At 53.9% G+C, this 19,049-nt stretch overlaps 37 non-coding genes across 37 annotated transcripts; all 37 read right to left on the bottom strand.

Annotated features, from left to right (window-relative positions):
* Positions 1-386: 386 nt before the first annotated feature.
* Trnae-cuc (transfer RNA glutamic acid (anticodon CUC)) lies at positions 387-458 on the bottom strand. Its single transcript has one exon. It is a non-coding gene; the product is annotated as a tRNA-Glu (tRNA).
* Positions 459-903: 445 nt separating this feature from the next.
* Positions 904-985, bottom strand: Trnal-uag (transfer RNA leucine (anticodon UAG)). The gene has a single exon. It is a non-coding gene; the product is annotated as a tRNA-Leu (tRNA).
* Positions 986-1,438: 453 nt separating this feature from the next.
* Positions 1,439-1,510, bottom strand: Trnah-gug (transfer RNA histidin (anticodon GUG)). Its single transcript has one exon. It is a non-coding gene; the product is annotated as a tRNA-His (tRNA).
* Positions 1,511-1,901: 391 nt separating this feature from the next.
* On the bottom strand, positions 1,902-1,973 carry Trnae-cuc (transfer RNA glutamic acid (anticodon CUC)). The gene has a single exon. It is a non-coding gene; the product is annotated as a tRNA-Glu (tRNA).
* A 445-nt stretch (positions 1,974-2,418) lies between these two features.
* Trnal-uag (transfer RNA leucine (anticodon UAG)) lies at positions 2,419-2,500 on the bottom strand. The gene has a single exon. It is a non-coding gene; the product is annotated as a tRNA-Leu (tRNA).
* A 453-nt stretch (positions 2,501-2,953) lies between these two features.
* Trnah-gug (transfer RNA histidin (anticodon GUG)) lies at positions 2,954-3,025 on the bottom strand. The gene has a single exon. It is a non-coding gene; the product is annotated as a tRNA-His (tRNA).
* Positions 3,026-3,416: 391 nt separating this feature from the next.
* On the bottom strand, positions 3,417-3,488 carry Trnae-cuc (transfer RNA glutamic acid (anticodon CUC)). Its single transcript has one exon. It is a non-coding gene; the product is annotated as a tRNA-Glu (tRNA).
* Positions 3,489-3,933: 445 nt separating this feature from the next.
* Positions 3,934-4,015, bottom strand: Trnal-uag (transfer RNA leucine (anticodon UAG)). The gene has a single exon. It is a non-coding gene; the product is annotated as a tRNA-Leu (tRNA).
* A 453-nt stretch (positions 4,016-4,468) lies between these two features.
* On the bottom strand, positions 4,469-4,540 carry Trnah-gug (transfer RNA histidin (anticodon GUG)). The gene has a single exon. It is a non-coding gene; the product is annotated as a tRNA-His (tRNA).
* Positions 4,541-4,931: 391 nt separating this feature from the next.
* On the bottom strand, positions 4,932-5,003 carry Trnae-cuc (transfer RNA glutamic acid (anticodon CUC)). Its single transcript has one exon. It is a non-coding gene; the product is annotated as a tRNA-Glu (tRNA).
* A 445-nt stretch (positions 5,004-5,448) lies between these two features.
* Positions 5,449-5,530, bottom strand: Trnal-uag (transfer RNA leucine (anticodon UAG)). The gene has a single exon. It is a non-coding gene; the product is annotated as a tRNA-Leu (tRNA).
* Positions 5,531-5,983: 453 nt separating this feature from the next.
* Trnah-gug (transfer RNA histidin (anticodon GUG)) lies at positions 5,984-6,055 on the bottom strand. The gene has a single exon. It is a non-coding gene; the product is annotated as a tRNA-His (tRNA).
* Positions 6,056-6,446: 391 nt separating this feature from the next.
* Positions 6,447-6,518, bottom strand: Trnae-cuc (transfer RNA glutamic acid (anticodon CUC)). Its single transcript has one exon. It is a non-coding gene; the product is annotated as a tRNA-Glu (tRNA).
* Positions 6,519-6,963: 445 nt separating this feature from the next.
* Trnal-uag (transfer RNA leucine (anticodon UAG)) lies at positions 6,964-7,045 on the bottom strand. The gene has a single exon. It is a non-coding gene; the product is annotated as a tRNA-Leu (tRNA).
* A 453-nt stretch (positions 7,046-7,498) lies between these two features.
* Positions 7,499-7,570, bottom strand: Trnah-gug (transfer RNA histidin (anticodon GUG)). The gene has a single exon. It is a non-coding gene; the product is annotated as a tRNA-His (tRNA).
* A 391-nt stretch (positions 7,571-7,961) lies between these two features.
* Trnae-cuc (transfer RNA glutamic acid (anticodon CUC)) lies at positions 7,962-8,033 on the bottom strand. Its single transcript has one exon. It is a non-coding gene; the product is annotated as a tRNA-Glu (tRNA).
* Positions 8,034-8,478: 445 nt separating this feature from the next.
* Positions 8,479-8,560, bottom strand: Trnal-uag (transfer RNA leucine (anticodon UAG)). Its single transcript has one exon. It is a non-coding gene; the product is annotated as a tRNA-Leu (tRNA).
* A 453-nt stretch (positions 8,561-9,013) lies between these two features.
* Trnah-gug (transfer RNA histidin (anticodon GUG)) lies at positions 9,014-9,085 on the bottom strand. Its single transcript has one exon. It is a non-coding gene; the product is annotated as a tRNA-His (tRNA).
* Positions 9,086-9,476: 391 nt separating this feature from the next.
* Trnae-cuc (transfer RNA glutamic acid (anticodon CUC)) lies at positions 9,477-9,548 on the bottom strand. The gene has a single exon. It is a non-coding gene; the product is annotated as a tRNA-Glu (tRNA).
* A 445-nt stretch (positions 9,549-9,993) lies between these two features.
* Positions 9,994-10,075, bottom strand: Trnal-uag (transfer RNA leucine (anticodon UAG)). Its single transcript has one exon. It is a non-coding gene; the product is annotated as a tRNA-Leu (tRNA).
* A 453-nt stretch (positions 10,076-10,528) lies between these two features.
* Positions 10,529-10,600, bottom strand: Trnah-gug (transfer RNA histidin (anticodon GUG)). Its single transcript has one exon. It is a non-coding gene; the product is annotated as a tRNA-His (tRNA).
* Positions 10,601-10,991: 391 nt separating this feature from the next.
* On the bottom strand, positions 10,992-11,063 carry Trnae-cuc (transfer RNA glutamic acid (anticodon CUC)). The gene has a single exon. It is a non-coding gene; the product is annotated as a tRNA-Glu (tRNA).
* Positions 11,064-11,508: 445 nt separating this feature from the next.
* On the bottom strand, positions 11,509-11,590 carry Trnal-uag (transfer RNA leucine (anticodon UAG)). The gene has a single exon. It is a non-coding gene; the product is annotated as a tRNA-Leu (tRNA).
* Positions 11,591-12,043: 453 nt separating this feature from the next.
* Positions 12,044-12,115, bottom strand: Trnah-gug (transfer RNA histidin (anticodon GUG)). Its single transcript has one exon. It is a non-coding gene; the product is annotated as a tRNA-His (tRNA).
* Positions 12,116-12,506: 391 nt separating this feature from the next.
* Trnae-cuc (transfer RNA glutamic acid (anticodon CUC)) lies at positions 12,507-12,578 on the bottom strand. The gene has a single exon. It is a non-coding gene; the product is annotated as a tRNA-Glu (tRNA).
* Positions 12,579-13,023: 445 nt separating this feature from the next.
* Trnal-uag (transfer RNA leucine (anticodon UAG)) lies at positions 13,024-13,105 on the bottom strand. The gene has a single exon. It is a non-coding gene; the product is annotated as a tRNA-Leu (tRNA).
* Positions 13,106-13,558: 453 nt separating this feature from the next.
* Trnah-gug (transfer RNA histidin (anticodon GUG)) lies at positions 13,559-13,630 on the bottom strand. The gene has a single exon. It is a non-coding gene; the product is annotated as a tRNA-His (tRNA).
* Positions 13,631-14,021: 391 nt separating this feature from the next.
* On the bottom strand, positions 14,022-14,093 carry Trnae-cuc (transfer RNA glutamic acid (anticodon CUC)). Its single transcript has one exon. It is a non-coding gene; the product is annotated as a tRNA-Glu (tRNA).
* Positions 14,094-14,540: 447 nt separating this feature from the next.
* Positions 14,541-14,622, bottom strand: Trnal-uag (transfer RNA leucine (anticodon UAG)). Its single transcript has one exon. It is a non-coding gene; the product is annotated as a tRNA-Leu (tRNA).
* Positions 14,623-15,075: 453 nt separating this feature from the next.
* Trnah-gug (transfer RNA histidin (anticodon GUG)) lies at positions 15,076-15,147 on the bottom strand. The gene has a single exon. It is a non-coding gene; the product is annotated as a tRNA-His (tRNA).
* Positions 15,148-15,538: 391 nt separating this feature from the next.
* Trnae-cuc (transfer RNA glutamic acid (anticodon CUC)) lies at positions 15,539-15,610 on the bottom strand. Its single transcript has one exon. It is a non-coding gene; the product is annotated as a tRNA-Glu (tRNA).
* A 445-nt stretch (positions 15,611-16,055) lies between these two features.
* Positions 16,056-16,137, bottom strand: Trnal-uag (transfer RNA leucine (anticodon UAG)). The gene has a single exon. It is a non-coding gene; the product is annotated as a tRNA-Leu (tRNA).
* Positions 16,138-16,590: 453 nt separating this feature from the next.
* On the bottom strand, positions 16,591-16,662 carry Trnah-gug (transfer RNA histidin (anticodon GUG)). The gene has a single exon. It is a non-coding gene; the product is annotated as a tRNA-His (tRNA).
* A 391-nt stretch (positions 16,663-17,053) lies between these two features.
* Positions 17,054-17,125, bottom strand: Trnae-cuc (transfer RNA glutamic acid (anticodon CUC)). The gene has a single exon. It is a non-coding gene; the product is annotated as a tRNA-Glu (tRNA).
* A 445-nt stretch (positions 17,126-17,570) lies between these two features.
* Positions 17,571-17,652, bottom strand: Trnal-uag (transfer RNA leucine (anticodon UAG)). The gene has a single exon. It is a non-coding gene; the product is annotated as a tRNA-Leu (tRNA).
* Positions 17,653-18,105: 453 nt separating this feature from the next.
* Positions 18,106-18,177, bottom strand: Trnah-gug (transfer RNA histidin (anticodon GUG)). The gene has a single exon. It is a non-coding gene; the product is annotated as a tRNA-His (tRNA).
* A 391-nt stretch (positions 18,178-18,568) lies between these two features.
* Trnae-cuc (transfer RNA glutamic acid (anticodon CUC)) lies at positions 18,569-18,640 on the bottom strand. The gene has a single exon. It is a non-coding gene; the product is annotated as a tRNA-Glu (tRNA).
* Positions 18,641-19,049: the final 409 nt, after the last annotated feature.

The raw sequence follows: 19,049 nt of genomic DNA, 5'->3' as shown, positions 1-19,049 counted from the left end.
CCACGGAGGCGCCCACGGAAGCAGCTGGCTGGAATGCAAGTGTCGATACACAGCAAAGCCTAAGCCTAGGCCAAGGTGTACGCCACAGCAGTGGCAGACACGGTCTCCATCACATGCATGCGAGCTAATGAACGTGCCTGCGCTGTCAGTACACTAACTACAGTGGTTAGCTGCATCCACCTCCGTGGCAATGTGTTGCAGACCTCCAAGCCTCTTGACAACAGGTACCGGTATGTGGCTGGATAACAAGTGGATAGACGCCCATCTCTCTCGCCGTCAGGTGTTGCAACGAATCATACTTAACGTGGCTTTGTGCACGCGTCAGCGTAGCGTCAGTCGAGCAAAGTCGAGACAAGTCGCATAAGAGGAGCAACAAAAACGCGCACTTCCGGTACCGGGAATCGAACCCGGGCCTCCTGGGTGAGAGCCAGGTATCCTAGCCACTAGACCACACCGGATAACGACGGCAGCGCTCCTCCAGCGAACGCAGCAGCAACCCACGGTTAATCGACGACAAGTGTAAAAAAATCCACTCTCTCGCGTTATAGAGCGGCGTGCTCCGGACGCATTTCGTGGAGACGAACGCCAGCAATGATGAGAGCAAAAGGCGCCTACAAATCCTGTCGTTGCACCACGCACTGTTCTACGACAATTCACGAAACAGACGCTCACGCCTTGTTGTGCCGTTTTCTTTGCGGGCAATGAGTGCAGCTGTCTACGACACAGGCAACATTACACGTTTGGCACCTGTGGGTTTGGAACCCACGCCTCCAAAGAGACTGGTGCCTGATACCAGCGCCTTAGACCGCTCGGCCACGCTACCTACACAACACGCGCGTCACAAGAGCTGCGTCCTACCCCACGAGAACACACCGCATCGGCACAAAAATGAGACGTCAAAATTGGCAACGGTGGGATTCGAACCCACGCCTCCGAAGAGACTGGTGCCTAAAACCAGCGCCTTAGACCGCTCGGCCACGTTACCGTTGGAGCAGCAGCGGCAAAACGTTTCATTTGTACTACAAAGGTCACTTCGAAATGGAAGTATCTTGGCAATCGCCGTGCCATGTCCACTGGAAGCATCTCTTTAGGCCATCCACAACAAGAAAGTGCCGTGCCCGCCGTATGGTAGCGACGCCACTTGTCTGTAGCTGTCGCAGTTAAGGAGACAGCATCAAGAGACGTTTTCGTGCCGTGACCATGTTTCGAAACCTGGGCTTTCCGTAACCACTAAAGTATCATAGCTGTACCTGTCGGGCGGAGCTAGAATGTTCCATGTAACAGACATATGTGGGCTCAAGAAGGTTGCACTTGTGATGAAGTGGTAGTACGGACTGCGGCCTGCGGAACACGAGTGAAAAACCAAGGAAGCACTGTGATTTCGGGTACTCGTGCACTATCGTCAATGCAACGGCAGCAAGGAGAAACTTTCAAAAATTGCCGTGACCAGGATTCGAACCTGGGTTATTGCGGCCACAACGCAATGTCCTAACCACTAGACGATCACGGCCATGGCCACGGAGGCGCCCACGGAAGCAGCTGGCTGGAATGCAAGTGTCGATACACAGCAAAGCCTAAGCCTAGGCCAAGGTGTACGCCACAGCAGTGGCAGACACGGTCTCCATCACATGCATGCGAGCTAATGAACGTGCCTGCGCTGTCAGTACACTAACTACAGTGGTTAGCTGCATCCACCTCCGTGGCAATGTGTTGCAGACCTCCAAGCCTCTTGACAACAGGTACCGGTATGTGGCTGGATAACAAGTGGATAGACGCCCATCTCTCTCGCCGTCAGGTGTTGCAACGAATCATACTTAACGTGGCTTTGTGCACGCGTCAGCGTAGCGTCAGTCGAGCAAAGTCGAGACAAGTCGCATAAGAGGAGCAACAAAAACGCGCACTTCCGGTACCGGGAATCGAACCCGGGCCTCCTGGGTGAGAGCCAGGTATCCTAGCCACTAGACCACACCGGATAACGACGGCAGCGCTCCTCCAGCGAACGCAGCAGCAACCCACGGTTAATCGACGACAAGTGTAAAAAAATCCACTCTCTCGCGTTATAGAGCGGCGTGCTCCGGACGCATTTCGTGGAGACGAACGCCAGCAATGATGAGAGCAAAAGGCGCCTACAAATCCTGTCGTTGCACCACGCACTGTTCTACGACAATTCACGAAACAGACGCTCACGCCTTGTTGTGCCGTTTTCTTTGCGGGCAATGAGTGCAGCTGTCTACGACACAGGCAACATTACACGTTTGGCACCTGTGGGTTTGGAACCCACGCCTCCAAAGAGACTGGTGCCTGATACCAGCGCCTTAGACCGCTCGGCCACGCTACCTACACAACACGCGCGTCACAAGAGCTGCGTCCTACCCCACGAGAACACACCGCATCGGCACAAAAATGAGACGTCAAAATTGGCAACGGTGGGATTCGAACCCACGCCTCCGAAGAGACTGGTGCCTAAAACCAGCGCCTTAGACCGCTCGGCCACGTTACCGTTGGAGCAGCAGCGGCAAAACGTTTCATTTGTACTACAAAGGTCACTTCGAAATGGAAGTATCTTGGCAATCGCCGTGCCATGTCCACTGGAAGCATCTCTTTAGGCCATCCACAACAAGAAAGTGCCGTGCCCGCCGTATGGTAGCGACGCCACTTGTCTGTAGCTGTCGCAGTTAAGGAGACAGCATCAAGAGACGTTTTCGTGCCGTGACCATGTTTCGAAACCTGGGCTTTCCGTAACCACTAAAGTATCATAGCTGTACCTGTCGGGCGGAGCTAGAATGTTCCATGTAACAGACATATGTGAGCTCAAGAAGGTTGCACTTGTGATGAAGTGGTAGTACGGACTGCGGCCTGCGGAACACGAGTGAAAAACCAAGGAAGCACTGTGATTTCGGGTACTCGTGCACTATCGTCAATGCAACGGCAGCAAGGAGAAACTTTCAAAAATTGCCGTGACCAGGATTCGAACCTGGGTTATTGCGGCCACAACGCAATGTCCTAACCACTAGACGATCACGGCCATGGCCACGGAGGCGCCCACGGAAGCAGCTGGCTGGAATGCAAGTGTCGATACACAGCAAAGCCTAAGCCTAGGCCAAGGTGTACGCCACAGCAGTGGCAGACACGGTCTCCATCACATGCATGCGAGCTAATGAACGTGCCTGCGCTGTCAGTACACTAACTACAGTGGTTAGCTGCATCCACCTCCGTGGCAATGTGTTGCAGACCTCCAAGCCTCTTGACAACAGGTACCGGTATGTGGCTGGATAACAAGTGGATAGACGCCCATCTCTCTCGCCGTCAGGTGTTGCAACGAATCATACTTAACGTGGCTTTGTGCACGCGTCAGCGTAGCGTCAGTCGAGCAAAGTCGAGACAAGTCGCATAAGAGGAGCAACAAAAACGCGCACTTCCGGTACCGGGAATCGAACCCGGGCCTCCTGGGTGAGAGCCAGGTATCCTAGCCACTAGACCACACCGGATAACGACGGCAGCGCTCCTCCAGCGAACGCAGCAGCAACCCACGGTTAATCGACGACAAGTGTAAAAAAATCCACTCTCTCGCGTTATAGAGCGGCGTGCTCCGGACGCATTTCGTGGAGACGAACGCCAGCAATGATGAGAGCAAAAGGCGCCTACAAATCCTGTCGTTGCACCACGCACTGTTCTACGACAATTCACGAAACAGACGCTCACGCCTTGTTGTGCCGTTTTCTTTGCGGGCAATGAGTGCAGCTGTCTACGACACAGGCAACATTACACGTTTGGCACCTGTGGGTTTGGAACCCACGCCTCCAAAGAGACTGGTGCCTGATACCAGCGCCTTAGACCGCTCGGCCACGCTACCTACACAACACGCGCGTCACAAGAGCTGCGTCCTACCCCACGAGAACACACCGCATCGGCACAAAAATGAGACGTCAAAATTGGCAACGGTGGGATTCGAACCCACGCCTCCGAAGAGACTGGTGCCTAAAACCAGCGCCTTAGACCGCTCGGCCACGTTACCGTTGGAGCAGCAGCGGCAAAACGTTTCATTTGTACTACAAAGGTCACTTCGAAATGGAAGTATCTTGGCAATCGCCGTGCCATGTCCACTGGAAGCATCTCTTTAGGCCATCCACAACAAGAAAGTGCCGTGCCCGCCGTATGGTAGCGACGCCACTTGTCTGTAGCTGTCGCAGTTAAGGAGACAGCATCAAGAGACGTTTTCGTGCCGTGACCATGTTTCGAAACCTGGGCTTTCCGTAACCACTAAAGTATCATAGCTGTACCTGTCGGGCGGAGCTAGAATGTTCCATGTAACAGACATATGTGAGCTCAAGAAGGTTGCACTTGTGATGAAGTGGTAGTACGGACTGCGGCCTGCGGAACACGAGTGAAAAACCAAGGAAGCACTGTGATTTCGGGTACTCGTGCACTATCGTCAATGCAACGGCAGCAAGGAGAAACTTTCAAAAATTGCCGTGACCAGGATTCGAACCTGGGTTATTGCGGCCACAACGCAATGTCCTAACCACTAGACGATCACGGCCATGGCCACGGAGGCGCCCACGGAAGCAGCTGGCTGGAATGCAAGTGTCGATACACAGCAAAGCCTAAGCCTAGGCCAAGGTGTACGCCACAGCAGTGGCAGACACGGTCTCCATCACATGCATGCGAGCTAATGAACGTGCCTGCGCTGTCAGTACACTAACTACAGTGGTTAGCTGCATCCACCTCCGTGGCAATGTGTTGCAGACCTCCAAGCCTCTTGACAACAGGTACCGGTATGTGGCTGGATAACAAGTGGATAGACGCCCATCTCTCTCGCCGTCAGGTGTTGCAACGAATCATACTTAACGTGGCTTTGTGCACGCGTCAGCGTAGCGTCAGTCGAGCAAAGTCGAGACAAGTCGCATAAGAGGAGCAACAAAAACGCGCACTTCCGGTACCGGGAATCGAACCCGGGCCTCCTGGGTGAGAGCCAGGTATCCTAGCCACTAGACCACACCGGATAACGACGGCAGCGCTCCTCCAGCGAACGCAGCAGCAACCCACGGTTAATCGACGACAAGTGTAAAAAAATCCACTCTCTCGCGTTATAGAGCGGCGTGCTCCGGACGCATTTCGTGGAGACGAACGCCAGCAATGATGAGAGCAAAAGGCGCCTACAAATCCTGTCGTTGCACCACGCACTGTTCTACGACAATTCACGAAACAGACGCTCACGCCTTGTTGTGCCGTTTTCTTTGCGGGCAATGAGTGCAGCTGTCTACGACACAGGCAACATTACACGTTTGGCACCTGTGGGTTTGGAACCCACGCCTCCAAAGAGACTGGTGCCTGATACCAGCGCCTTAGACCGCTCGGCCACGCTACCTACACAACACGCGCGTCACAAGAGCTGCGTCCTACCCCACGAGAACACACCGCATCGGCACAAAAATGAGACGTCAAAATTGGCAACGGTGGGATTCGAACCCACGCCTCCGAAGAGACTGGTGCCTAAAACCAGCGCCTTAGACCGCTCGGCCACGTTACCGTTGGAGCAGCAGCGGCAAAACGTTTCATTTGTACTACAAAGGTCACTTCGAAATGGAAGTATCTTGGCAATCGCCGTGCCATGTCCACTGGAAGCATCTCTTTAGGCCATCCACAACAAGAAAGTGCCGTGCCCGCCGTATGGTAGCGACGCCACTTGTCTGTAGCTGTCGCAGTTAAGGAGACAGCATCAAGAGACGTTTTCGTGCCGTGACCATGTTTCGAAACCTGGGCTTTCCGTAACCACTAAAGTATCATAGCTGTACCTGTCGGGCGGAGCTAGAATGTTCCATGTAACAGACATATGTGAGCTCAAGAAGGTTGCACTTGTGATGAAGTGGTAGTACGGACTGCGGCCTGCGGAACACGAGTGAAAAACCAAGGAAGCACTGTGATTTCGGGTACTCGTGCACTATCGTCAATGCAACGGCAGCAAGGAGAAACTTTCAAAAATTGCCGTGACCAGGATTCGAACCTGGGTTATTGCGGCCACAACGCAATGTCCTAACCACTAGACGATCACGGCCATGGCCACGGAGGCGCCCACGGAAGCAGCTGGCTGGAATGCAAGTGTCGATACACAGCAAAGCCTAAGCCTAGGCCAAGGTGTACGCCACAGCAGTGGCAGACACGGTCTCCATCACATGCATGCGAGCTAATGAACGTGCCTGCGCTGTCAGTACACTAACTACAGTGGTTAGCTGCATCCACCTCCGTGGCAATGTGTTGCAGACCTCCAAGCCTCTTGACAACAGGTACCGGTATGTGGCTGGATAACAAGTGGATAGACGCCCATCTCTCTCGCCGTCAGGTGTTGCAACGAATCATACTTAACGTGGCTTTGTGCACGCGTCAGCGTAGCGTCAGTCGAGCAAAGTCGAGACAAGTCGCATAAGAGGAGCAACAAAAACGCGCACTTCCGGTACCGGGAATCGAACCCGGGCCTCCTGGGTGAGAGCCAGGTATCCTAGCCACTAGACCACACCGGATAACGACGGCAGCGCTCCTCCAGCGAACGCAGCAGCAACCCACGGTTAATCGACGACAAGTGTAAAAAAATCCACTCTCTCGCGTTATAGAGCGGCGTGCTCCGGACGCATTTCGTGGAGACGAACGCCAGCAATGATGAGAGCAAAAGGCGCCTACAAATCCTGTCGTTGCACCACGCACTGTTCTACGACAATTCACGAAACAGACGCTCACGCCTTGTTGTGCCGTTTTCTTTGCGGGCAATGAGTGCAGCTGTCTACGACACAGGCAACATTACACGTTTGGCACCTGTGGGTTTGGAACCCACGCCTCCAAAGAGACTGGTGCCTGATACCAGCGCCTTAGACCGCTCGGCCACGCTACCTACACAACACGCGCGTCACAAGAGCTGCGTCCTACCCCACGAGAACACACCGCATCGGCACAAAAATGAGACGTCAAAATTGGCAACGGTGGGATTCGAACCCACGCCTCCGAAGAGACTGGTGCCTAAAACCAGCGCCTTAGACCGCTCGGCCACGTTACCGTTGGAGCAGCAGCGGCAAAACGTTTCATTTGTACTACAAAGGTCACTTCGAAATGGAAGTATCTTGGCAATCGCCGTGCCATGTCCACTGGAAGCATCTCTTTAGGCCATCCACAACAAGAAAGTGCCGTGCCCGCCGTATGGTAGCGACGCCACTTGTCTGTAGCTGTCGCAGTTAAGGAGACAGCATCAAGAGACGTTTTCGTGCCGTGACCATGTTTCGAAACCTGGGCTTTCCGTAACCACTAAAGTATCATAGCTGTACCTGTCGGGCGGAGCTAGAATGTTCCATGTAACAGACATATGTGAGCTCAAGAAGGTTGCACTTGTGATGAAGTGGTAGTACGGACTGCGGCCTGCGGAACACGAGTGAAAAACCAAGGAAGCACTGTGATTTCGGGTACTCGTGCACTATCGTCAATGCAACGGCAGCAAGGAGAAACTTTCAAAAATTGCCGTGACCAGGATTCGAACCTGGGTTATTGCGGCCACAACGCAATGTCCTAACCACTAGACGATCACGGCCATGGCCACGGAGGCGCCCACGGAAGCAGCTGGCTGGAATGCAAGTGTCGATACACAGCAAAGCCTAAGCCTAGGCCAAGGTGTACGCCACAGCAGTGGCAGACACGGTCTCCATCACATGCATGCGAGCTAATGAACGTGCCTGCGCTGTCAGTACACTAACTACAGTGGTTAGCTGCATCCACCTCCGTGGCAATGTGTTGCAGACCTCCAAGCCTCTTGACAACAGGTACCGGTATGTGGCTGGATAACAAGTGGATAGACGCCCATCTCTCTCGCCGTCAGGTGTTGCAACGAATCATACTTAACGTGGCTTTGTGCACGCGTCAGCGTAGCGTCAGTCGAGCAAAGTCGAGACAAGTCGCATAAGAGGAGCAACAAAAACGCGCACTTCCGGTACCGGGAATCGAACCCGGGCCTCCTGGGTGAGAGCCAGGTATCCTAGCCACTAGACCACACCGGATAACGACGGCAGCGCTCCTCCAGCGAACGCAGCAGCAACCCACGGTTAATCGACGACAAGTGTAAAAAAATCCACTCTCTCGCGTTATAGAGCGGCGTGCTCCGGACGCATTTCGTGGAGACGAACGCCAGCAATGATGAGAGCAAAAGGCGCCTACAAATCCTGTCGTTGCACCACGCACTGTTCTACGACAATTCACGAAACAGACGCTCACGCCTTGTTGTGCCGTTTTCTTTGCGGGCAATGAGTGCAGCTGTCTACGACACAGGCAACATTACACGTTTGGCACCTGTGGGTTTGGAACCCACGCCTCCAAAGAGACTGGTGCCTGATACCAGCGCCTTAGACCGCTCGGCCACGCTACCTACACAACACGCGCGTCACAAGAGCTGCGTCCTACCCCACGAGAACACACCGCATCGGCACAAAAATGAGACGTCAAAATTGGCAACGGTGGGATTCGAACCCACGCCTCCGAAGAGACTGGTGCCTAAAACCAGCGCCTTAGACCGCTCGGCCACGTTACCGTTGGAGCAGCAGCGGCAAAACGTTTCATTTGTACTACAAAGGTCACTTCGAAATGGAAGTATCTTGGCAATCGCCGTGCCATGTCCACTGGAAGCATCTCTTTAGGCCATCCACAACAAGAAAGTGCCGTGCCCGCCGTATGGTAGCGACGCCACTTGTCTGTAGCTGTCGCAGTTAAGGAGACAGCATCAAGAGACGTTTTCGTGCCGTGACCATGTTTCGAAACCTGGGCTTTCCGTAACCACTAAAGTATCATAGCTGTACCTGTCGGGCGGAGCTAGAATGTTCCATGTAACAGACATATGTGAGCTCAAGAAGGTTGCACTTGTGATGAAGTGGTAGTACGGACTGCGGCCTGCGGAACACGAGTGAAAAACCAAGGAAGCACTGTGATTTCGGGTACTCGTGCACTATCGTCAATGCAACGGCAGCAAGGAGAAACTTTCAAAAATTGCCGTGACCAGGATTCGAACCTGGGTTATTGCGGCCACAACGCAATGTCCTAACCACTAGACGATCACGGCCATGGCCACGGAGGCGCCCACGGAAGCAGCTGGCTGGAATGCAAGTGTCGATACACAGCAAAGCCTAAGCCTAGGCCAAGGTGTACGCCACAGCAGTGGCAGACACGGTCTCCATCACATGCATGCGAGCTAATGAACGTGCCTGCGCTGTCAGTACACTAACTACAGTGGTTAGCTGCATCCACCTCCGTGGCAATGTGTTGCAGACCTCCAAGCCTCTTGACAACAGGTACCGGTATGTGGCTGGATAACAAGTGGATAGACGCCCATCTCTCTCGCCGTCAGGTGTTGCAACGAATCATACTTAACGTGGCTTTGTGCACGCGTCAGCGTAGCGTCAGTCGAGCAAAGTCGAGACAAGTCGCATAAGAGGAGCAACAAAAACGCGCACTTCCGGTACCGGGAATCGAACCCGGGCCTCCTGGGTGAGAGCCAGGTATCCTAGCCACTAGACCACACCGGATAACGACGGCAGCGCTCCTCCAGCGAACGCAGCAGCAACCCACGGTTAATCGACGACAAGTGTAAAAAAATCCACTCTCTCGCGTTATAGAGCGGCGTGCTCCGGACGCATTTCGTGGAGACGAACGCCAGCAATGATGAGAGCAAAAGGCGCCTACAAATCCTGTCGTTGCACCACGCACTGTTCTACGACAATTCACGAAACAGACGCTCACGCCTTGTTGTGCCGTTTTCTTTGCGGGCAATGAGTGCAGCTGTCTACGACACAGGCAACATTACACGTTTGGCACCTGTGGGTTTGGAACCCACGCCTCCAAAGAGACTGGTGCCTGATACCAGCGCCTTAGACCGCTCGGCCACGCTACCTACACAACACGCGCGTCACAAGAGCTGCGTCCTACCCCACGAGAACACACCGCATCGGCACAAAAATGAGACGTCAAAATTGGCAACGGTGGGATTCGAACCCACGCCTCCGAAGAGACTGGTGCCTAAAACCAGCGCCTTAGACCGCTCGGCCACGTTACCGTTGGAGCAGCAGCGGCAAAACGTTTCATTTGTACTACAAAGGTCACTTCGAAATGGAAGTATCTTGGCAATCGCCGTGCCATGTCCACTGGAAGCATCTCTTTAGGCCATCCACAACAAGAAAGTGCCGTGCCCGCCGTATGGTAGCGACGCCACTTGTCTGTAGCTGTCGCAGTTAAGGAGACAGCATCAAGAGACGTTTTCGTGCCGTGACCATGTTTCGAAACCTGGGCTTTCCGTAACCACTAAAGTATCATAGCTGTACCTGTCGGGCGGAGCTAGAATGTTCCATGTAACAGACATATGTGAGCTCAAGAAGGTTGCACTTGTGATGAAGTGGTAGTACGGACTGCGGCCTGCGGAACACGAGTGAAAAACCAAGGAAGCACTGTGATTTCGGGTACTCGTGCACTATCGTCAATGCAACGGCAGCAAGGAGAAACTTTCAAAAATTGCCGTGACCAGGATTCGAACCTGGGTTATTGCGGCCACAACGCAATGTCCTAACCACTAGACGATCACGGCCATGGCCACGGAGGCGCCCACGGAAGCAGCTGGCTGGAATGCAAGTGTCGATACACAGCAAAGCCTAAGCCTAGGCCAAGGTGTACGCCACAGCAGTGGCAGACACGGTCTCCATCACATGCATGCGAGCTAATGAACGTGCCTGCGCTGTCAGTACACTAACTACAGTGGTTAGCTGCATCCACCTCCGTGGCAATGTGTTGCAGACCTCCAAGCCTCTTGACAACAGGTACCGGTATGTGGCTGGATAACAAGTGGATAGACGCCCATCTCTCTCGCCGTCAGGTGTTGCAACGAATCATACTTAACGTGGCTTTGTGCACGCGTCAGCGTAGCGTCAGTCGAGCAAAGTCGAGACAAGTCGCATAAGAGGAGCAACAAAAACGCGCACTTCCGGTACCGGGAATCGAACCCGGGCCTCCTGGGTGAGAGCCAGGTATCCTAGCCACTAGACCACACCGGATAACGACGGCAGCGCTCCTCCAGCGAACGCAGCAGCAACCCACGGTTAATCGACGACAAGTGTAAAAAAATCCACTCTCTCGCGTTATAGAGCGGCGTGCTCCGGACGCATTTCGTGGAGACGAACGCCAGCAATGATGAGAGCAAAAGGCGCCTACAAATCCTGTCGTTGCACCACGCACTGTTCTACGACAATTCACGAAACAGACGCTCACGCCTTGTTGTGCCGTTTTCTTTGCGGGCAATGAGTGCAGCTGTCTACGACACAGGCAACATTACACGTTTGGCACCTGTGGGTTTGGAACCCACGCCTCCAAAGAGACTGGTGCCTGATACCAGCGCCTTAGACCGCTCGGCCACGCTACCTACACAACACGCGCGTCACAAGAGCTGCGTCCTACCCCACGAGAACACACCGCATCGGCACAAAAATGAGACGTCAAAATTGGCAACGGTGGGATTCGAACCCACGCCTCCGAAGAGACTGGTGCCTAAAACCAGCGCCTTAGACCGCTCGGCCACGTTACCGTTGGAGCAGCAGCGGCAAAACGTTTCATTTGTACTACAAAGGTCACTTCGAAATGGAAGTATCTTGGCAATCGCCGTGCCATGTCCACTGGAAGCATCTCTTTAGGCCATCCACAACAAGAAAGTGCCGTGCCCGCCGTATGGTAGCGACGCCACTTGTCTGTAGCTGTCGCAGTTAAGGAGACAGCATCAAGAGACGTTTTCGTGCCGTGACCATGTTTCGAAACCTGGGCTTTCCGTAACCACTAAAGTATCATAGCTGTACCTGTCGGGCGGAGCTAGAATGTTCCATGTAACAGACATATGTGAGCTCAAGAAGGTTGCACTTGTGATGAAGTGGTAGTACGGACTGCGGCCTGCGGAACACGAGTGAAAAACCAAGGAAGCACTGTGATTTCGGGTACTCGTGCACTATCGTCAATGCAACGGCAGCAAGGAGAAACTTTCAAAAATTGCCGTGACCAGGATTCGAACCTGGGTTATTGCGGCCACAACGCAATGTCCTAACCACTAGACGATCACGGCCATGGCCACGGAGGCGCCCACGGAAGCAGCTGGCTGGAATGCAAGTGTCGATACACAGCAAAGCCTAAGCCTAGGCCAAGGTGTACGCCACAGCAGTGGCAGACACGGTCTCCATCACATGCATGCGAGCTAATGAACGTGCCTGCGCTGTCAGTACACTAACTACAGTGGTTAGCTGCATCCACCTCCGTGGCAATGTGTTGCAGACCTCCAAGCCTCTTGACAACAGGTACCGGTATGTGGCTGGATAACAAGTGGATAGACGCCCATCTCTCTCGCCGTCAGGTGTTGCAACGAATCATACTTAACGTGGCTTTGTGCACGCGTCAGCGTAGCGTCAGTCGAGCAAAGTCGAGACAAGTCGCATAAGAGGAGCAACAAAAACGCGCACTTCCGGTACCGGGAATCGAACCCGGGCCTCCTGGGTGAGAGCCAGGTATCCTAGCCACTAGACCACACCGGATAACGACGGCAGCGCTCCTCCAGCGAACGCAGCAGCAACCCACGGTTAATCGACGACAAGTGTAAAAAAATCCACTCTCTCGCGTTATAGAGCGGCGTGCTCCGGACGCATTTCGTGGAGACGAACGCCAGCAATGATGAGAGCAAAAGGCGCCTACAAATCCTGTCGTTGCACCACGCACTGTTCTACGACAATTCACGAAACAGACGCTCACGCCTTGTTGTGCCGTTTTCTTTGCGGGCAATGAGTGCAGCTGTCTACGACACAGGCAACATTACACGTTTGGCACCTGTGGGTTTGGAACCCACGCCTCCAAAGAGACTGGTGCCTGATACCAGCGCCTTAGACCGCTCGGCCACGCTACCTACACAACACGCGCGTCACAAGAGCTGCGTCCTACCCCACGAGAACACACCGCATCGGCACAAAAATGAGACGTCAAAATTGGCAACGGTGGGATTCGAACCCACGCCTCCGAAGAGACTGGTGCCTAAAACCAGCGCCTTAGACCGCTCGGCCACGTTACCGTTGGAGCAGCAGCGGCAAAACGTTTCATTTGTACTACAAAGGTCACTTCGAAATGGAAGTATCTTGGCAATCGCCGTGCCATGTCCACTGGAAGCATCTCTTTAGGCCATCCACAACAAGAAAGTGCCGTGCCCGCCGTATGGTAGCGACGCCACTTGTCTGTAGCTGTCGCAGTTAAGGAGACAGCATCAAGAGACGTTTTCGTGCCGTGACCATGTTTCGAAACCTGGGCTTTCCGTAACCACTAAAGTATCATAGCTGTACCTGTCGGGCGGAGCTAGAATGTTCCATGTAACAGACATATGTGAGCTCAAGAAGGTTGCACTTGTGATGAAGTGGTAGTACGGACTGCGGCCTGCGGAACACGAGTGAAAAACCAAGGAAGCACTGTGATTTCGGGTACTCGTGCACTATCGTCAATGCAACGGCAGCAAGGAGAAACTTTCAAAAATTGCCGTGACCAGGATTCGAACCTGGGTTATTGCGGCCACAACGCAATGTCCTAACCACTAGACGATCACGGCCATGGCCACGGAGGCGCCCACGGAAGCAGCTGGCTGGAATGCAAGTGTCGATACACAGCAAAGCCTAAGCCTAGGCCAAGGTGTACGCCACAGCAGTGGCAGACACGGTCTCCATCACATGCATGCGAGCTAATGAACGTGCCTGCGCTGTCAGTACACTAACTACAGTGGTTAGCTGCATCCACCTCCGTGGCAATGTGTTGCAGACCTCCAAGCCTCTTGACAACAGGTACCGGTATGTGGCTGGATAACAAGTGGATAGACGCCCATCTCTCTCGCCGTCAGGTGTTGCAACGAATCATACTTAACGTGGCTTTGTGCACGCGTCAGCGTAGCGTCAGTCGAGCAAAGTCGAGACAAGTCGCATAAGAGGAGCAACAAAAACGCGCACTTCCGGTACCGGGAATCGAACCCGGGCCTCCTGGGTGAGAGCCAGGTATCCTAGCCACTAGACCACACCGGATAACGACGGCAGCGCTCCTCCAGCGAACGCAGCAGCAACCCACGGTTAATCGACGACAAGTGTAAAAAAATCCACTCTCTCGCGTTATAGAGCGGCGTGCTCCGGACGCATTTCGTGGAGACGAACGCCAGCAATGATGAGAGCAAAAGGCGCCTACAAATCCTGTCGTTGCACCACGCACTGTTCTACGACAATTCACGAAACAGACGCTCACGCCTTGTTGTGCCGTTTTCTTTGCGGGCAATGAGTGCAGCTGTCTACGACACAGGCAACATTACACGTTTGGCACCTGTGGGTTTGGAACCCACGCCTCCAAAGAGACTGGTGCCTGATACCAGCGCCTTAGACCGCTCGGCCACGCTACCTACACAACACGCGCGTCACAAGAGCTGCGTCCTACCCCACGAGAACACACACCGCATCGGCACAAAAATGAGACGTCAAAATTGGCAACGGTGGGATTCGAACCCACGCCTCCGAAGAGACTGGTGCCTAAAACCAGCGCCTTAGACCGCTCGGCCACGTTACCGTTGGAGCAGCAGCGGCAAAACGTTTCATTTGTACTACAAAGGTCACTTCGAAATGGAAGTATCTTGGCAATCGCCGTGCCATGTCCACTGGAAGCATCTCTTTAGGCCATCCACAACAAGAAAGTGCCGTGCCCGCCGTATGGTAGCGACGCCACTTGTCTGTAGCTGTCGCAGTTAAGGAGACAGCATCAAGAGACGTTTTCGTGCCGTGACCATGTTTCGAAACCTGGGCTTTCCGTAACCACTAAAGTATCATAGCTGTACCTGTCGGGCGGAGCTAGAATGTTCCATGTAACAGACATATGTGAGCTCAAGAAGGTTGCACTTGTGATGAAGTGGTAGTACGGACTGCGGCCTGCGGAACACGAGTGAAAAACCAAGGAAGCACTGTGATTTCGGGTACTCGTGCACTATCGTCAATGCAACGGCAGCAAGGAGAAACTTTCAAAAATTGCCGTGACCAGGATTCGAACCTGGGTTATTGCGGCCACAACGCAATGTCCTAACCACTAGACGATCACGGCCATGGCCACGGAGGCGCCCACGGAAGCAGCTGGCTGGAATGCAAGTGTCGATACACAGCAAAGCCTAAGCCTAGGCCAAGGTGTACGCCACAGCAGTGGCAGACACGGTCTCCATCACATGCATGCGAGCTAATGAACGTGCCTGCGCTGTCAGTACACTAACTACAGTGGTTAGCTGCATCCACCTCCGTGGCAATGTGTTGCAGACCTCCAAGCCTCTTGACAACAGGTACCGGTATGTGGCTGGATAACAAGTGGATAGACGCCCATCTCTCTCGCCGTCAGGTGTTGCAACGAATCATACTTAACGTGGCTTTGTGCACGCGTCAGCGTAGCGTCAGTCGAGCAAAGTCGAGACAAGTCGCATAAGAGGAGCAACAAAAACGCGCACTTCCGGTACCGGGAATCGAACCCGGGCCTCCTGGGTGAGAGCCAGGTATCCTAGCCACTAGACCACACCGGATAACGACGGCAGCGCTCCTCCAGCGAACGCAGCAGCAACCCACGGTTAATCGACGACAAGTGTAAAAAAATCCACTCTCTCGCGTTATAGAGCGGCGTGCTCCGGACGCATTTCGTGGAGACGAACGCCAGCAATGATGAGAGCAAAAGGCGCCTACAAATCCTGTCGTTGCACCACGCACTGTTCTACGACAATTCACGAAACAGACGCTCACGCCTTGTTGTGCCGTTTTCTTTGCGGGCAATGAGTGCAGCTGTCTACGACACAGGCAACATTACACGTTTGGCACCTGTGGGTTTGGAACCCACGCCTCCAAAGAGACTGGTGCCTGATACCAGCGCCTTAGACCGCTCGGCCACGCTACCTACACAACACGCGCGTCACAAGAGCTGCGTCCTACCCCACGAGAACACACCGCATCGGCACAAAAATGAGACGTCAAAATTGGCAACGGTGGGATTCGAACCCACGCCTCCGAAGAGACTGGTGCCTAAAACCAGCGCCTTAGACCGCTCGGCCACGTTACCGTTGGAGCAGCAGCGGCAAAACGTTTCATTTGTACTACAAAGGTCACTTCGAAATGGAAGTATCTTGGCAATCGCCGTGCCATGTCCACTGGAAGCATCTCTTTAGGCCATCCACAACAAGAAAGTGCCGTGCCCGCCGTATGGTAGCGACGCCACTTGTCTGTAGCTGTCGCAGTTAAGGAGACAGCATCAAGAGACGTTTTCGTGCCGTGACCATGTTTCGAAACCTGGGCTTTCCGTAACCACTAAAGTATCATAGCTGTACCTGTCGGGCGGAGCTAGAATGTTCCATGTAACAGACATATGTGAGCTCAAGAAGGTTGCACTTGTGATGAAGTGGTAGTACGGACTGCGGCCTGCGGAACACGAGTGAAAAACCAAGGAAGCACTGTGATTTCGGGTACTCGTGCACTATCGTCAATGCAACGGCAGCAAGGAGAAACTTTCAAAAATTGCCGTGACCAGGATTCGAACCTGGGTTATTGCGGCCACAACGCAATGTCCTAACCACTAGACGATCACGGCCATGGCCACGGAGGCGCCCACGGAAGCAGCTGGCTGGAATGCAAGTGTCGATACACAGCAAAGCCTAAGCCTAGGCCAAGGTGTACGCCACAGCAGTGGCAGACACGGTCTCCATCACATGCATGCGAGCTAATGAACGTGCCTGCGCTGTCAGTACACTAACTACAGTGGTTAGCTGCATCCACCTCCGTGGCAATGTGTTGCAGACCTCCAAGCCTCTTGACAACAGGTACCGGTATGTGGCTGGATAACAAGTGGATAGACGCCCATCTCTCTCGCCGTCAGGTGTTGCAACGAATCATACTTAACGTGGCTTTGTGCACGCGTCAGCGTAGCGTCAGTCGAGCAAAGTCGAGACAAGTCGCATAAGAGGAGCAACAAAAACGCGCACTTCCGGTACCGGGAATCGAACCCGGGCCTCCTGGGTGAGAGCCAGGTATCCTAGCCACTAGACCACACCGGATAACGACGGCAGCGCTCCTCCAGCGAACGCAGCAGCAACCCACGGTTAATCGACGACAAGTGTAAAAAAATCCACTCTCTCGCGTTATAGAGCGGCGTGCTCCGGACGCATTTCGTGGAGACGAACGCCAGCAATGATGAGAGCAAAAGGCGCCTACAAATCCTGTCGTTGCACCACGCACTGTTCTACGACAATTCACGAAACAGACGCTCACGCCTTGTTGTGCCGTTTTCTTTGCGGGCAATGAGTGCAGCTGTCTACGACACAGGCAACATTACACGTTTGGCACCTGTGGGTTTGGAACCCACGCCTCCAAAGAGACTGGTGCCTGATACCAGCGCCTTAGACCGCTCGGCCACGCTACCTACACAACACGCGCGTCACAAGAGCTGCGTCCTACCCCACGAGAACACACCGCATCGGCACAAAAATGAGACGTCAAAATTGGCAACGGTGGGATTCGAACCCACGCCTCCGAAGAGACTGGTGCCTAAAACCAGCGCCTTAGACCGCTCGGCCACGTTACCGTTGGAGCAGCAGCGGCAAAACGTTTCATTTGTACTACAAAGGTCACTTCGAAATGGAAGTATCTTGGCAATCGCCGTGCCATGTCCACTGGAAGCATCTCTTTAGGCCATCCACAACAAGAAAGTGCCGTGCCCGCCGTATGGTAGCGACGCCACTTGTCTGTAGCTGTCGCAGTTAAGGAGACAGCATCAAGAGACGTTTTCGTGCCGTGACCATGTTTCGAAACCTGGGCTTTCCGTAACCACTAAAGTATCATAGCTGTACCTGTCGGGCGGAGCTAGAATGTTCCATGTAACAGACATATGTGAGCTCAAGAAGGTTGCACTTGTGATGAAGTGGTAGTACGGACTGCGGCCTGCGGAACACGAGTGAAAAACCAAGGAAGCACTGTGATTTCGGGTACTCGTGCACTATCGTCAATGCAACGGCAGCAAGGAGAAACTTTCAAAAATTGCCGTGACCAGGATTCGAACCTGGGTTATTGCGGCCACAACGCAATGTCCTAACCACTAGACGATCACGGCCATGGCCACGGAGGCGCCCACGGAAGCAGCTGGCTGGAATGCAAGTGTCGATACACAGCAAAGCCTAAGCCTAGGCCAAGGTGTACGCCACAGCAGTGGCAGACACGGTCTCCATCACATGCATGCGAGCTAATGAACGTGCCTGCGCTGTCAGTACACTAACTACAGTGGTTAGCTGCATCCACCTCCGTGGCAATGTGTTGCAGACCTCCAAGCCTCTTGACAACAGGTACCGGTATGTGGCTGGATAACAAGTGGATAGACGCCCATCTCTCTCGCCGTCAGGTGTTGCAACGAATCATACTTAACGTGGCTTTGTGCACGCGTCAGCGTAGCGTCAGTCGAGCAAAGTCGAGACAAGTCGCATAAGAGGAGCAACAAAAACGCGCACTTCCGGTACCGGGAATCGAACCCGGGCCTCCTGGGTGAGAGCCAGGTATCCTAGCCACTAGACCACACCGGATAACGACGGCAGCGCTCCTCCAGCGAACGCAGCAGCAACCCACGGTTAATCGACGACAAGTGTAAAAAAATCCACTCTCTCGCGTTATAGAGCGGCGTGCTCCGGACGCATTTCGTGGAGACGAACGCCAGCAATGATGAGAGCAAAAGGCGCCTACAAATCCTGTCGTTGCACCACGCACTGTTCTACGACAATTCACGAAACAGACGCTCACGCCTTGTTGTGCCGTTTTCTTTGCGGGCAATGAGTGCAGCTGTCTACGACACAGGCAACATTACACGTTTGGCACCTGTGGGTTTGGAACCCACGCCTCCAAAGAGACTGGTGCCTGATACCAGCGCCTTAGACCGCTCGGCCACGCTACCTACACAACACGCGCGTCACAAGAGCTGCGTCCTACCCCACGAGA

Source organism: Schistocerca gregaria, unplaced genomic scaffold (genome assembly GCF_023897955.1).
Source record: "Schistocerca gregaria isolate iqSchGreg1 unplaced genomic scaffold, iqSchGreg1.2 ptg001134l, whole genome shotgun sequence".
NCBI classification, from domain to species: Eukaryota; Metazoa; Arthropoda; class Insecta; order Orthoptera; family Acrididae; genus Schistocerca; species Schistocerca gregaria.
Note: the sequence above shows the minus strand (reverse complement) of the source record. Positions and strands in the feature narration are given on the sequence as shown.